Below are 16,223 nucleotides of genomic sequence, written 5' to 3'. Positions count from 1 at the left end.
CTCTTTTATAGCAAATTACAATCAACAAGGATTCAATTTTACATCCCCCCCCCCCCCCGGCGACTTCCCTCATCTTCCCTTTCTGGTTTGTTACAAACATTGTTTTCTGCATGTTGATGTACTTTAAATATTGTTACCTTATCTTCCTCCATATTTTAATTAAATAAAATTGTGAATGTTTATTCAAAATCTGCCAGAGTCCATTTCTTTATGTTGTTTTTGTAAATAGGTTGTTAAAGATTCCCATTCATTTTTAAAGTCTCTATTGTCTTTTTCATGCAATTTATCTGTTAACTTTGCTAATTCTGCATAGTGCACCAGTTTTTCTTGCCACAGATCTTTCGTCGGTACTTCTTCAGTCTTCCAACCTTGAGCTAATAAAATTCTTGCCGCTCTTGTAGCATACATGAATATTTTCCATTTCTTTTTTTGGTAGTTCATGGGCTGAAATGCCTAGCAAAAAAGCTTCTGGCTTTTTAACAAATGTCATTTTGAACATTTTTTTTCAATACATTATATATCATTTCCCAAAAGTTTTTAACTATTTTACATTCCCACCACATACGATAAAAAGTGCCTTTTCTAATAGGTACTTTCAACCCGCTTTGGTACCATCACATTATTTGATGGTGTACAGAAATGTACAGAACTTCAGCACAAAACCATTATTCCTGGCTTGACGCAAACAAATTCTGCTTGAGTGGTGGGAAAAGTAACTTGCATTTTGTGCGACCTGACAAGATGCCCACTCTTTTCATCTGGGCCCATTAGGAGTTCCAGATTTTGCCAAATTGGCAAAAATGACCGAAAGAATCAGAAATCAGGAAGACCAAAATTTCAGTAAGGAATGGGGGAAATATATAATTTATCTTAAAAACCATTGTAGACAGCTAGAATCATGGGTAGGCAAACTAAGGCCCGGGGGCTGGATCCGGCCCAATTGCCTTCTCAATCAGGTCCATGGACAGTCTGGGAATCAGCATGTTTTTACATGAGTAGAATGTGTCCTTTTATTTAAAATGCATCTCTGGGTTATTTGTGGGGCATAGGAATTTGTTCATTTTCCCCAAAAAATATAGTCGTCCCCCCCCAAGGTCTGAGGGACAGTGGACCGGCCCCCTGTTGAAAAAGTCTGCTGACTCCGGATGATTACGACACTTGTAGATTAATGTTGAATTCTGGACCTAACAGAGATCATAGAATCATAGAATCATAGAGTTGGAAGAGACCACAAGGGCCATCGAGTCCAACCCCCTGCCAAGCAGGAAACACCATCAGAGCACTCCTGACATATGGTTGTCAAGCCTCTGCTTAAAGACCTCCAAAGAAGGAGACTCCACCACACTCCTTGGCAGCAAATTCCACTCTCAAACAGCTCTTACTGTCAGGAAGTTCTTCCTAATGTTTAGGTGGAATCTTCTTTCTTGTAGTTTGGATCCATTGCTCCGTGTCCGCTTCTCTGGAGCAGCAGAAAACAACCTTTCTCCCTCCTCTATGTGACATCCTTTTATATATCTGAACATGGCTATCATATCACCCCTTAACCTCCTCTTCTCCAGGCTAAACATGCCCAGCTCCCTTAGCCGTTCCTCATAAGGCATCGTTTCCAGGCCTTTGACCATTTTGGTTGCCCTCCTCTGGACACGTTCCAGTTTGTCAGTGTCCTTCTTGAACTGTGGTGCCCACAACTGGACACAGTACTCCAGGTGAGGTCTGACCAGAGCAGAATACAGTGGCACTATTACTTCCCTTGATCTAGATGCTATACTCCTATTGATGCAGCCCAGAATTGCATTGGCTTTTTTAGCTGCCGTGTCACACTGTTGGCTCATGTCAGGTTTGTGGTTAACCAAGACTCCTAGATCCTTTTCACATGTACGGCTCTCAAGCCAGGTGTCACCCATCTTGTATTTGTGCCTCTCATTTTTTTTTGCCCAAGTGCAATACTTTACATTTCTCCCTGTTAAAATTCATCTTGTTTGTTTTGGCCCAGTTCTCTAATCTGTCAAGGTCGTTTTGTCCTCTGGGGTGTTAGCCACCCCTCCCAGTTTGGTGTCATCTGCAAATTTGATCAGGATGCCCTTGAGTCCATCATCCAAGTCGTTGATAAAGATGTTGAATAAGACCGGGCCCAAGACAGAACCCTGTGGCACCCCACTAGTCACTCTTCTCCAGGATGAAGAGGAACCATTGATGAGCACCCTTTGGGTTCGGTCAGTCAGCCAGCTACAAATCCACTGAGTGGTAGCATAGTCAAGACCGCATTTTACCAGCTTCTTTACAAGAATATCATGGGGCACCTTGTCAAATGCCTTGCTGAAATCAAGGTAGGCTACATCCACTGCGTTCCCTTCATCTACCAGGCTTGTAATTCTGTCAAAAAACGAGATCAGGTTAGTCTGACATGACTTATTTTTCAGAAATCCATGCTGACTATTGGTGATCACAGCATTCCTTTCTAGGTGCTCACAGACTGTTTGCTTAATGATCTGCTCCACAATCTTCCCTGGTATTGATGTCAGACTGACTGGGCGGTAATTATTTGGGTCCTCTCTTTTCCCCTTTTTGAAAATAGGGACAACATTTGCCCTCCTCCAGTCTGCCGGGACTTCGCCTGTTCTCCAGGAATTCTCAAAGATGACTGCCAGTGGTTCTGAGATCACATCTGCCAGTTCTTTTAATACTCTTGGATGCAGTTCATCTGGCCCTGGAGACTTGAATACATCTAAACTAGCCAAGTATTCTTGTACTATCTCCTTAGTTATTCTGGGCTGTGTTTCCTCTGCTGAATCATTTGCTCCAAATTCTTCAGGTCGGGCATTGTTTTCTTTATCGGAGAAGACTGAGGCAAAGAAGGCATTGAGGAGTTCAGCCCTTTCTGTGTCCCCTGTTTGCATTTCACCATCTTCTCCTCTGAGTGACCCCACTGTTTCTTTGTTCTTCCTTTTGCTACAAACATACCCATAAAAGCCTTTTTTGTTGCTTTTAACCTCTCTAGCAAGCCTGAGTTCATTCTGTGCTTTAGCTTTTCTGACTTTGTGTCTACACGTGCTGGCTATTTGTTTGAATTCCTCTTTGGTGGTTTCCCCCCTTTTCCATTTTTTGTACACATCCTTTTTTAATCTTAACTCAGTTAAAAGTTCTTTAGATAGCCACCCTGGCTTCTTTAGGCACCTTCCATGTTTCCGTCTCATTGGTATTGCCTGACGTTGTGCTTTTACTATCTCCCTCTTAACAAACTCCCAGCCATCATGAACTCCCTTTCCTTTTAGTATTACTGTCCATGGCATCTCACCCAGCACTTCCCTAAGTTTTATGAAGTCGGCTTTCTTAAAGTCAAGAAATTGAGTCCTAGTATGCTTGGCTGCTCCTTTCCGCTGTATAGTAAACTTCAGAAGAGCATGATCACTCGCGCCTAATGATCCTTCCACTTCTACCCCACTAACCAGGTCATCAACATTGGTTAGGACCAGATCTAAAATGGCTGTTCCTCTTGTTGCTTCTCCCACTTTCTGGACAATGAAGTTGTCTGCAAGGCCAGTGAGGAATCTGTTTGACCTTATGCTCTTGGCTGAGTTTGACATCCAACAAATATCCGGGTAATTGAAGTCCCCCGTTACTACTATCTCCCTTCCTTTTGCATGCTTGGCCATCTGTTCCAGGAAGGCATCATCTATGTCCTCCGTTTGGCTTGGGGATCTATAGTAAACTCCCACAATGAGGTCACTGTTATTCTTCTCTCCCTTAATTTTGACCCAAATGCTCTCACTTTGGCTTTGAGGTTCTAAATCTTGGATCTCTTCACAGGTATACACATCCCTGACATATAACGCCACTCCTCCTCCTTTCTTGTCTGGTCTGTTTCTCTGAAATAGATTGTATCCCTCCTTTATTACATTCCAATCGTGGGACTTATCCCACCAGGTTTCAGTGATGCCCATTATGTCATATTTAGTTTGCTGTACCAAGAGCTCAAACTCATCTTGTTTATTACCCATGCTTTGCGCATTAGTGTACAGACATTGAAGTCCATTAATCATTCCCCCGTGTCTCTTATTTAAGGATTTTTTCCTCCCACCACTAGGTCTGCGTGCTGTTTGCTCCATTTGGTCTATGACATTTGGATGATCATCTTCATCAATTGACAGACTCCTACCTTCAGGAGCACTGTCTCCCTCCCCCACATTAGTCAGTTTAAAGCCCTCCTGATGAGGTTTCTGAGATTTTTGGCAAAAACATTCCTCCCAACCGTTGTGAGGTGCAGCCCATCGCTTGCCAGAAGTCCATCTTCAAGAAACTGCAGTCCGTGATCTAAGAATCCAAAACGTTCCTGTTTACACCATTTGCGAAGCCAGCTGTTCACTTCCACTATTTTTCCCTCTCTCCCTGGGCCACGTCGTTCAACTGGGAGGACAGATGAGATGACAATTTGTGCATTTAATTGCTTCAATTTCCTGCCCAGAGCCTCGTAGTCTCTTTTGATCTTCTGGAGGCTATTGCTTGCAGTGTCATTGGTTCCCACATGAACCAAGAGGAAGGGGTATTTGTCAGTGGGTTTTATGAGTCCTTGCAGTTGTTCAATTACATATTGGATCTTAGCCCCGGGGAGACAGCACACTTCCCGAGACATCTTGTCAGGCCCACAGATCACTGCTTCTGTTCCCCTCAGTAGGGAATCCCCTATCACCACTACACGCCTCCTCTTAGGTTTGGTCGGGGTTCTTCCGTGAGCTGTCCGTTCCAAGGTCGCCTGCACATTCCCTGAGGACTGACTTTGCTGCTCGTCTTCATATACCTGATCGACTGTAATGAGGGAAAGATCCTCAAATGGAGTCTGCTCTTCGTCTTCCATGCTAGGGGAGAGGACCTCAAAGCGATTGTGTATTTCTAAACAATCAGAGCGAACCCTGGGCCTCCTACTTCTTTGAGTCACGTTTCTCCATATATCTGGCTCCTGTGTTGGTGAACTAGCCTCCTTCTCAGGGGAGTCCCCTGTCTCCTCCTTGGTGGAGACGGTGTGCTCTGTTGCTTCCAAGAAGAGCTCCAGCTCTCTAATTCTTTGGAGCGTAGCTACACGTTCCTCCAGTTGCTGGACTTTGTCTTTTAAGAGGGCAATCAACATGCAATTGCTGCAGGAAAAGCTGCCTGCAACCTTTGGCAAGATGGCAAACATTGCGCAGGAACCGCAGGCGACTGCAGCTGTTCCCTCCCCCTCCATCTTGAGAACGTGTCGTTGGGGGTGGCTACAGCGGTCCTCCATCATAAAAAGCGTGAAGACAGGACAAATAACTCCCCCCACAAAAAAAAACCTAGGTCTCCCCCAACAAACGTTTGAGACTAGCTCCCCTAAATCTAAAAGGTGGATCAAACTGCCCTGTAAGCTCTGATAAGCTCCTCCCACAGCTAATCACCTGCCTCAACAGAAACCCTGCCCCCTCTGACCTTTGCACAGGGAGAGCAGCTAATCAGCCACAAAGAAACACACACACACAAGAAAACCCTTTTTGCACCTTCTTCAGCTGCTGCCCTGCAAGCTCTGATGTAAAAAGATGTAAAAGATGTGGATTATTATAAAACATGCCAGAGGAAATGGTTAACAAAAGGACCCACAATGGGGAGGAGGCAAGTCCAGGAGATTCTTTGGAATCTTGTTTTCATGTTGGTTGTTGGATAATCAATCGTAAGACGTTAAACTGAAAAACTGAAGTGTTTTTTTAAGTAAAGAACCTTCTGAATTAAGATATACCATATTTTTCCATCTATAAGATGCCCCCATGTACAGTGGTACCTCTGGTTACGAACTTAATTCGTTCTGGAGGTCCGTTCTTCAGTTGAAACCATTCTTATCCTGAGGCCCGCTTTTGCTAATGGGGTCTCCTGCTGCACAAAGTTTGCAACCAGGAGCTGCTACTTTTGGGTTAGTGAAGCTCATAACCTGAAGTGTTTGTAGCCAGAAGCGTTCGTAACCAGAGGTATCACTGTACAAGAAGCTCCCTATTTTGGGGGACTCAAAGATTTAAGAAAATTGGGGGGGGGGATGGCCTAGAGCAGGCATAGGCAAACCTGGCCCTCCAAATGTTTTTGGCCTACAACTCCCATGATCCCTATCTCACAGGACCAGTAGGTCAGGGATGATGGGAATTGTAGTTCCAAAACAGCTGGAGGGCCGAGTTGGGCCACCACTGCTCTAGATCAGGCGTGGCCCAACTTGGCCCTCCAGATCTTTTGGGACTACAACTCCCATCATACCTAGCTCACAGGACCAATGGTCAGGGATGATTGGAGTTGTAGTTCCAAAACAGCTGGAGTGCCAAGTTTGCCTATGCCTGACCAACTCAGTTTGTTCTTGGTATAAGCTTTCATGTGCATGCACACTTCTTCAGATACACAGAAGCAGAAGTCCCCAGACCCTTATATATAGTGGGAGGGTGGGGTGGGGTTTTTCTCAGGATGGTAGTAAGAGATGAGTGATTGACTCAATGGGTATGGTAAACCTGTTGAGGTTGGAGAAGTCACCAAACCCTGATATACAGAGGGAGGGTAGGGTTGAGTTTTTCTCAGGACGGTAGTAGGACTCAATGGGTATGGTCAACCTCTTGGCAAGTGTGAACGACTGCAATTAGTCCTACAGGAAAATGCAAGGGACAGTATGCAGATGATTAGCATATGTAATGAGACAGGAATTCAGTATCTCTATTAAGACCAGGTCTCTCCATAGTTGCAGTTGAGTGATAACTCAACTTACTACTAAACTGCAAACTATGGCGTTTGCAAACTATGGAGTTTACAACTTGCTGAATTACAACTTATTATTAAACTGAAAACTATGGAGAGACCTGGTCTGAATAGAGATATTGAATTCTTGTCTCATTGCATATGCTAAAGCTATTTTTAGTCATCTGCGTACCATCCCTTGCTTTTTCCTGCAGGACTAATTGTGGTGGTCACGTGGGATTGCTATCTGTCCTCTTGTTCAGAATGCACAGGGACAGAGAGCCCACAAATCATTGCCCTTCGCAGTTTTTAAAAAATTGAAGCGAAGTGTGACAGAAAATGACTTGCATAGTATGTTTACTACTGACCTTCTTGATGAGCTAAGAGGAGCCAGTACATTACCGTATTTTTCGCTCCATAGGGCGCACCGGACCATAGGGCGCACCTAGTTTTGGGAGGCGGAAAACAAGAAAAACTTATTCTGAACCCCAGAAGCCAGAACAGCAAGAGGGATCTGGCTTCTGGGATACCATGTGGCTGTTCTGGCTTCTGGGATAACCGTGCCAAGCCTCTTCAGGGCAGCGGGATGAAGGCTCCCCCTGCCCGAAGAGGCTGCGCAGGGCTAAAGCAGAAGCCAGGACAGGCGCGTCGCTGAAGGGGCGTTGCGCCTTCTCTCTCTGCGCAGAGAGGGAGAAGGCGCAGCGCCCTTCAGTGAAGCTGGAGAAGGAACAGAAGGAGACCCTATTGTTCCTCCTCCGGCTTCGCTGGACAGGCGCGCCGCTCAAGGGGTGCTGCGCCTTCTCTCTCTCTGCGCAGCGCCTCTCCTTCACAGGAGAGGTGCCGCGCACGGAGGGAGAAGGCGCAGCGCCCTTCAGCGAAGCTGGAGAAGGAACAGAAGGAGACCCTTCTGTTCCTCCTCTGGTTTCCAGGTCAGGCGCGTCGCTGCGAAGCGGGAGAAGGAACAGAAGGAGACCCTTCTGTTCCTCCTCGGGCTTCTCTGGACAGGCGCGCCACTCAAGGGGCGCTGCGCCTTCTCCCTCTCCGCGCAGCGCCTCTCCTTCACAGGAGAGGCGCTGCGCAGAGAGGGAGAAGGCGCAGCGCCCTTCAGCGAAGCCGGAGAAGGAACAGAAGGAGACCCTTCTGTTCCTCCTCCAGCTTCGCTGGAAAGGCGCGTCGCTGCGAAGCGGGAGAAGGAGCAGAAGGAGACCCTTCTGCTCCTCCTCCGGCTTCGCATGACAGGCGCGTTGCTGAAGGGGCGCTGTGCCTTCTCTCTCTCCGTGCAGCGCCTCTCCTGTGAAGGAGAGGCACTGCGCAGAGAGGGAGAAGGCACAGCGCCCTTCAGCGAAGCTGGAGAAGGAACAGAAGGAGACCCTTCTGTTCCTCCTCGGGCTTCGCTGCACAGGCGCGCCGCTCATGGGGCGCTGCGCCTTCTCCCTCTCTGCGCAGCACCTCTCCTGTGAAAGAGAGGCGCTGCGCGGAGAGAGAGAAGGCACAGCGCCCCTTCAGCGAAGCCGGAGAAGGAACAGAAGGAGACCCTTCTGTTCCTCCTCCGGCTTCGCTGCACAGGCGCGCCGCTCAAGGGGCGCTGCGCCTTCTCCCTCTCTGCGCACAGGAGAGGTGCTGCGCAGAGAGGGAGAAGGCGCAGCGCCCTTCAGCGAAGCTGGAGAAGGAACAGAAGGAGTCCCTTCTGTTCCTCCTCCGGCTTCCAGGTCAGGCGCCTCGCCGCGAAGCCTGCATTCGCTCCATAGGACGCACACACATTTCCCCTTCATTTTTGGAGGGGGGAAAGTGCGTCCTATAGAGCGAAAAATACGGTAATTCCAAACCTTGAGGCCTCTGAAGTTTTAATGAAACAATTGGCTTATGAAAATGAAAATGCTGAATGCAAGACTGCTCTTAAAGCGATTTATCAGAAGCCAGAAACAGATAGTGCTCAAATGATTAAGCCTTGCCAGAATATTGGCACTGAGACTCACAAATCTGCCCTCCTAGCAGCAGCTTTGTCTCCTTCAGTTCATTCTGCTAAAGACAGGCAATGCCACGACAGGTGGCCTTCCAGCCTGGGTTTAAATGGGAGAACAAAGACAGTTGTGCCAGCTGATTGTCAGTCTTCTACCCAAGTCACAACAGCCGAGCCAATTGCTTTTAACACACTGTCTCTTGTGGCAGATCTGAGCCATGCCACTAAAGGCAGTGCTGGTTTCGACCTAGTGACAGCAGAACTTGCTAATTTTCAGTTCCCTATGGTGGTTTATAAAATTAAGACATAGCATACAGGTCCGATTCCACCTCAGACAGTGAGACTCATTCTTCATCGCCTATTACAGACTGTTTTTTCTCCTTTCCTCCCTGAACTGAAAATTCCTAATGAGTTTACTTTACAGCAGTTGCAGTGTTTTGGGGTCACCTCATACACGTGATTCTCCTTAATACAATGTCTTCACTTACAGGACTCCTTTTTTCCCCAGCCACTGCTGACAGAATAGCGATTTTAGAGTGGCTACCTTTGCCTAATACACCGCCTCGAAATATTGCTGCTTGTTATTTGCATTTTTTCTAAACAGGAGCACGAGTCCCTAATGAGTTCTTCTCTTCCCTGTCAGATTGCATTTACTGATTATATTGGGACAGTTCATTTTAACCCTCCTAAAGGTCCATGCCTGGTTTTGATTCAACAGGTGCCAAGGAAATTGGTTCCTGTTCAAAACGCACTTACACTTTCTAAGGATGGAGCTCCCTCTAGAGGTGTTTTAACATATAAGGACTCTGAAAATAACTGGCTTTTTTTTTTTTTTTTTTACAGCTAATCAGATGAGTGCACAGAGATCACTGTGGATACTCAATATGTGTTTAATCTTTTTATCACATTTGGCTAATTCCTATCTTTCTCCTATGCTAGATTTTAATCTACTCTCTCTGTTCTTGACACTGAAAAATCTTTTGACAAATAGAACTGTGCCTTTCTATGCTGCTCACTTTCGCTCCCACACAGGATTCACGAATGTCATTTCAGAAGGTAATCAACATGCTGATTCTGCTCTGAAATATTTATGACCGTTATTTTCTAATGCAATTGACAGCCATGCATTTTTTCACCAGGGAACCAAGCAGCTGCATAAACAATTTTCCATTCCTCTGACACAAGCTAAGGATATTATTGGTGGGTGTCCTTCATTAACTGTTTCCTTTCCTAATAAATTTTCTCCTATGGAACGCCATTGTAGGAAAGAGGTACCTCTGGAACACCTTCTAGTGACGTACCAGCAGCTCCCCAACCTGCAGTGAGAGGGACCTGTTCCTTTGATTACCTGGGGGCAGGGATGCCCTACTGTTCTTACTTCCTCAGGTCCTTTGTGGATTCCAGGTCGCTGTATCCATCCCTATCGGCCAAGACATGCGCTGGCACCAAGACCTGCAGAAACCCATTCCGAACTTTGCAAGGACCATGACCCTGACTCCGCCTCTACAGGTTCAGCAGCCCTGTGTGAAAGTCCATCGTGCCTGTCCTCATCCTCAAAAGGCTGAGGGATGCCCAAAGGTGACATGGGGAATGCTGAAGACCCTGGCCTTTGATGCCAGGACACAACTTCAGCATCATGATGTTCCAGCAGAACGAGACTTTTTTAGTAGCCTTGATTACTCAGCTAAATATGAACTCTATGCTGATTTTAACATGTATATTATTTGTTTTCTTGATACCTAGTACTCAATGTATCTATCTTCCCCCTGACACTTCTTCTAGCCATACCTATAATTTGAGGATGCGTTTAGCTGAAATTACTAATTGTCAGGGAAGACTTAAGAGTTAGAAGTTTCCAGTTTCCCAGAGGGAGAAAGTTTTCCACAAGGGAAGGGGGGAGGAGAGCAGTGAATCTAATAGAAGAGAGCAACAGGAACAACAGGGAGGGACAGGATGTTCACAGGGACGGCAATGGTTAAGTTCTAGCTCAGATTCGGAGGAGGGGAGATACAAGCCAGCTCTAGCCAGGTTAGAAAAAAGGAGCGGGAAAGCAAAAGGAGCAGCTCTTTCGCCATTTTGAGAGTGGCTGGTCACGGAGAAGCAGAGCTCAGAAGGTATCTGAAATAAGTGACTCTGAGGAATAACATTTAACGATAAGAACCGTTTATAAGATTGTTTGTTAATACGCAATAAAAAGTTATAAAATAACAAGAAGTGTTTGTGTGGTGATCTGAAGAGGACAACGACCAGTCCTAACACTAATGTCTCTCATTTTTGTCTGAGTGAAACATATGATATGCACACTGCCTTAGGAGATTATATGATCCCAGTTTGTACACAACATTTTCATATGACACGACACAGACATGTGAAAGTGGTTTTCTTGAATGGATTCCTGAAGGTGTCATTGGTTATACCAATCTCCATGATTGGGGAACAGTGACACAAAAGTTACCTCTGGATGCAATATCATTATACACACCTAGAGTTGCAGCACTGCCAGACACCTCTTGGCTCAGATTGTGCATTGCAGTGAGAAAGCAACTCACTGTTTGGAAACAGGAAGGCCAACTTGGAATTGTTCATGTTGGGATACTGCCAGGGAGAAAAAGGCCATCATGCCTCCACTTCGTCTCCGTTGTGATCCGTCGATCTCCCGTAGATACAGTATCAGTCAATTAGCGACACGAAGCCTCAGAAATAGCTTGCCACATTCCAGAGCTCTAGTGCACGCTCTATCAGCAGAGTTCGCACAACGAAAGATGCACTCAGGAGAGCATATTTACAACTTTATTCAGCGTTGGTCAGAACAAAGGAAAAAACATGACTGCCTGCTTCGATGTCTCAGGCACAGAGAGAGAAACGAAAGCAATAGGACTTCCGGGTTGGCGCCATCGGCAATGGCGGAATTCCTCTGACCGGGAGGAATTTACCCCGTGGGAAATTGGGTCTGGCCGCCACGGCGAAGGCGGAGACCCGTTAAAATCACAGGCGGGAGAAGCCTGTGAACGTGGGATTCGGCGGGCACCTTCTGCGCCTCCCCTACTCGCGGGGAAACCCGATTTCGGGGCTCCGGAGCGACGTGGGGTGAGTGGCGCGGTGCTTCGAATCGTCTGCTTCTTCCACGGAGCGAAGCCGCACAGCCATTGCCGGAGAGCGCTGACTTTTTCCTGTGGACAATTTGACTTTAAAGTAATTACCTGTGAGTAGATCTGAAACGGAAGAATTGGATTTCTAAATGTTTAATTTGGTATCGTAACGGGGAGGTTCAAAACAGGAAGTCCGCCTGCCCCTTTTGTAAATAGACTGAGGCAATGAAGTTGCAAGCTGGAGTCCTGGAAAGTCTTTTGTAAAAGATTAAATTTCCATCAGTAAAGAACATTAAACCCCCTCTTGGAGGCAGGAGAAGAGAGGGGGAAGTTGCGGATTGATTATGCCTGTGGGAGAGAGTGAAGAGATTTAAAACACCGCCGCTCTGACCCTGAAAACGGGCTGCTAGTAGGACTGACGTCTTTTGGAATGTTCATTGACAGCTAGTTAAACAAGAGAAATACATTGTTTCTACTGTCTCCGGCTGCTTTAAAAAGGAGTAAAAGTAACTGAAAATTGAAACTAATTTGATACTAATTTTGGATTGTTGAAAAGAGGATACTATTGACTATTACAAACAGAAACTGTTTCCCCCTAGTGGAAGCCTTTGAAACCGGTTGTTTTACACGAGTTGGGCTAGGGGAATTTCCAGCTGCAAGTTAAAAACCGTGAGACACTGGGACTGACCTTGAATCTTTTAAGCGTTATGGTAAATGGAAGAGGAAAAACAGACCAGTCAACTGCTGACAAAACATTAAGGTCTGGGAGGACTTGGCAACAATCCAGAAGAGGTCTATCATCAGGCCCCCTGCTCCCTCTGTTGCTGCCTTTGTACCAGCATATTTAAAACCAAGAAGAATGTTGACAGAAGAGGCTTTAGTGGCTGCATTATATAAGATAAATGACTCATTGGATCAGCTTAACAGGAAAATGGACACGATAAATGCGAAAATGGATGTTTCAATTACTAAAATCAACCTACATACAGAAAGTATAAATAATACCAATACAGAAACCACCCAGAAATTGATACAGGAACCTACTTTGATACGGCAAACTGCGGAGGAAGCCAGGGAAAAAGCTGTTGTTGCTGAATGTAAAGTAACACAACTGGAGAGAAAGAGAAAGAGAGCCCCAGCCCTACAGAGGCAATTTGATGAACATAAGTTGACGCTTGCTATGACTGAACTTAAAGAAAAACAGACGAATTTCAGGATTAGAGTTCACTTTTGGTGGACATGCCCAAGGATTAAGACACTTTGGGAGATGATTTACAACGAAATGAAAAAGGTATTTAAATATACCCTTTTGAAGAAGCCAGAGGCCTTTCTCCTGGGCATGGTTGGCCAATTGGTGTTAAAGAAGGATAGAACTTTTTCCACGTATGCAACAATAGCAGCAAGAATACTCATTGTGAAGTACTGGAAGACACAAGATTTATCTATTCGGGAAGAATGGCAGATGAAGTTGATGGACTATATGGAATTGGCGGAAACGACTGGCAGAAATCCGAGACCAGGGAGAAGAGTCGGTGGAAGAAGACTGGAAAAAGTTTAAGACTATTTATAGAAATACTGTAAAAATAATGAATGTAAGAAAAATGTTGGAATGAAGTTATATGGCTCTAGTAGAAATGCTATAAGGAATTAAGTATAAATAGATTAATAGAGTATTAAAGGGAAAAATAAGGTCAGAATATGTTAAGATAATTATAGGATAGAAACAGAGGAAGATGGAAAGGAATTGCTGAAACAATTAACAGAAGTGGAATACAAAAAGGGAGGTGTGAGGAGGTCGTGGAAATAAGGGAATGAAAGATAAATTGTTTTGTGTGTTAAATGGTTTGTGTCTTATTTTGTTATGCTTTTTTTTTTGTCTAATTTGTTGTGTTTAAACGGTTGAAAATTAATAAATATTTTTTTTAAAAAAAAAAGAGAAACGAAAGCAATAGACAAAATATAAACTTCCTGTGAACAGGAAATACGCAGACTCTGTGACTCACAAAGCCTGCTCCCTTTTAAGGTGGAATGGAAATATCCTAACATCCTCCCCCTTTCCGTGTAACCTGTAGTACCTGTGGTTCAACCCAATTGCAACCTCTGTACATAAACCTTAAGTTGTTCTCTGTTAACAACCTTAGACAACAGATCAACAGGAATTTCATTACCTGCCATGTAGGACACCTGAATGAGTCCTTTCTGAATACTCTCTCTTGCACGATGTAGCTTAATCTGCAAGTACTTGGTTCTTTGCTTGCAACTCTCTGAGTTCAGCAAAGCCAAACAGGATCTATTGTCTTGATACACTTGTACAGGACATTTCACAGACACTCTGATGTCCTTAAACAGTTGCATCAACCATTCACAATCCATGAGTGAAATTGACAGAGCATTGAGTTCTGCTTCACAGGAACTTAGGCTTACTGTCGTCTGCTTCTTGCACAGCCAGTCAAACAGACAGTGGTTGTACATGTAACATACTCCAGAAGTGCTTGTACCATCTGTGGTGTCACTTCCAAAACTAGCATCTGCAAAAATTTCAAGACCTCCAGTCTTCTGACTGGTGAACCTCAGCCTGTAGTGCAAAGACCCTTTCAAATAGTGGGCTATGCGCTTCAGAGCTTTCCAATCCTGAACAGTAGGATTGTTAGCATGTCTGCTAAGCAGGTTAGTGCTTACAGCTATGTCAGTTCTTGAACATCTAGCAATGAAATTCAGCTTGCCTAGAATGCATCTGTATAGCGTAGTGTCAGAAAACGCTTCAGCAGTACTATCTACCTGGTAACCTGTCACCATCGGTGTGTCTGCTGGGTTTGCATCAACCAAATTCAACCTGGTTAATACATCAGCAATTTTCTGTGTTTGGTGTACCAGAAAATTACCTGCTTGGTCCCTCTCCACCTGCAGAGAAAGATAGCTTGATACCTCACCAAGATCCTTCATGTCAAAGTGCTCCTTCAGCTGAGCTAGGGTGCTTTGGTACAAAGCCTGATTCTTCCAAAACATCAGAAAATCATCAACAAAACATAATGTGCTGGTCCAGGGGGGAGATTACCGTGGGGCGAGGTCCAGGACCTGAGTTGAGGGTCGGCAGACAGTCCTCCACGGGCGAAGCGGGGTCCACAGCGAGAAGCCGGGCAAGGACAGGAACTCTGGGGAAACCGGACTGGGTGCTGGCCGAAACAGCTCTTCAACAACGTTGCTCCCGCAACCTGGGACCGGGCTGACTGGCCTTTATCTTCTCTGAGGCCAGGGGCGGTCCCGGCCCCCAGGAGACCCGCCTCTCCTGGCCTTAAGGCGAGCACTCCTCCTGGGAGAAACCAGTTCCCTTCGCCTCTGCAGTTCAGGAGAGGCTGAAGGGTTACTGGACCCAGGGGGAGACTCACCTGTAGGCACTGAGTCCTCAACCACCTCTGGAGCCAGAGTGGATTCACCTGGTGCCTGCTCCTGAGGATCCGGCACAGGTGCAGGCACTTCAGAATCAAGGCCCTGCCCCAGCTCAGCCAGCCCTGGAGGTGGGGACTCCTGTGCAGGCTGGGATTCCTCCGGTTCAGCCTCTGAATCGGATTCCCAGGCCATCACACATAAACAATACAGTTTGTTTTGCCCCTCCTCCTTGACAAACACACATGGATCAGCCTTGCCCTGGTGAAAACCTAGAGAAAGCAATGTCTCAGTGAGTTTTGTGTTCCAACACCTGGCACTCTGCTTGAGACCATATAAGGATTTCCGAAGTTTACAGACCATTCCCTTCTGTATCTGCATTCCATCAAGTGGAAGCATAAACAGCTCCTCCCCCAAAACCCCGTACAAAAAAGCTGTATTAATGTCATGATGGGAAACATGCAGTTTCTCCTCTGCAGCAATCTCTGGCAACCAATCTGGCTTTGTGTCTGACTACCTTGCCATTCTGGTCCGTCTTGGCCTTGAAGACCCATTTGCTGCCAACCAGTCTCATCCCTGGGACTACCGGTACCAACTCCCAAGTATGGTTCCTGTTCAAGGAATCAACTTCAGCCTTCATGGCATTAAGCCAAGGCTCAGCATCTTTAGAGGTTAACTCCTGAACCTCTTTGAAGCTTGAAGGTTCCCATACCTTCTCTGAGCTACTAAAAACAGCAGTTGCCATCTTAGCAAACTCATCAGCAAATCTCTTTGGAGGTCTGCCTTTGGTCACCCTTTCAGATCTGCGTACTAGACGCAAGTCTTCTGGACTCATCTCCTCCTTCTTAGGAGAAAAGTGACCAATGGTGAACAGTGGTTCTTCCAGTTCATTGTCAGACGCATCAGATGGTCTGACTGAGGCCTTTGCGCTCTTGTAGTCTGCTGTGTCATCACTGTCGCTGACACCAGCAACAGCGCCGCCCACTGAGCTGGAATCCAAACTCTTGATCATCATCATCATCATCATCCTCAGTTTCCTCTTCTACCTTAACATTATCTGCTTTTTTCACATCACC

General features: G+C 45.8%; 1 protein-coding gene across 2 annotated transcripts in view; it reads right to left on the bottom strand.

Annotated features, from left to right (window-relative positions):
* The window catches only part of LOC308467730 (UDP-N-acetylglucosamine--peptide N-acetylglucosaminyltransferase 110 kDa subunit-like), a 153,280-nt gene that overhangs the window by 121,052 nt on the left and 16,005 nt on the right, over positions 1–16,223 (bottom strand). The window lies entirely within an intron of this gene.

The sequence above is a fragment of the Podarcis pityusensis genome (genome assembly GCF_964106645.2).
Source record: "Podarcis pityusensis genome assembly, chromosome: W".
In the NCBI taxonomy this organism is placed as follows: Eukaryota; Metazoa; Chordata; class Lepidosauria; order Squamata; family Lacertidae; genus Podarcis; species Podarcis pityusensis.
This window is presented reverse-complemented; position numbering and strand designations above follow the sequence as displayed.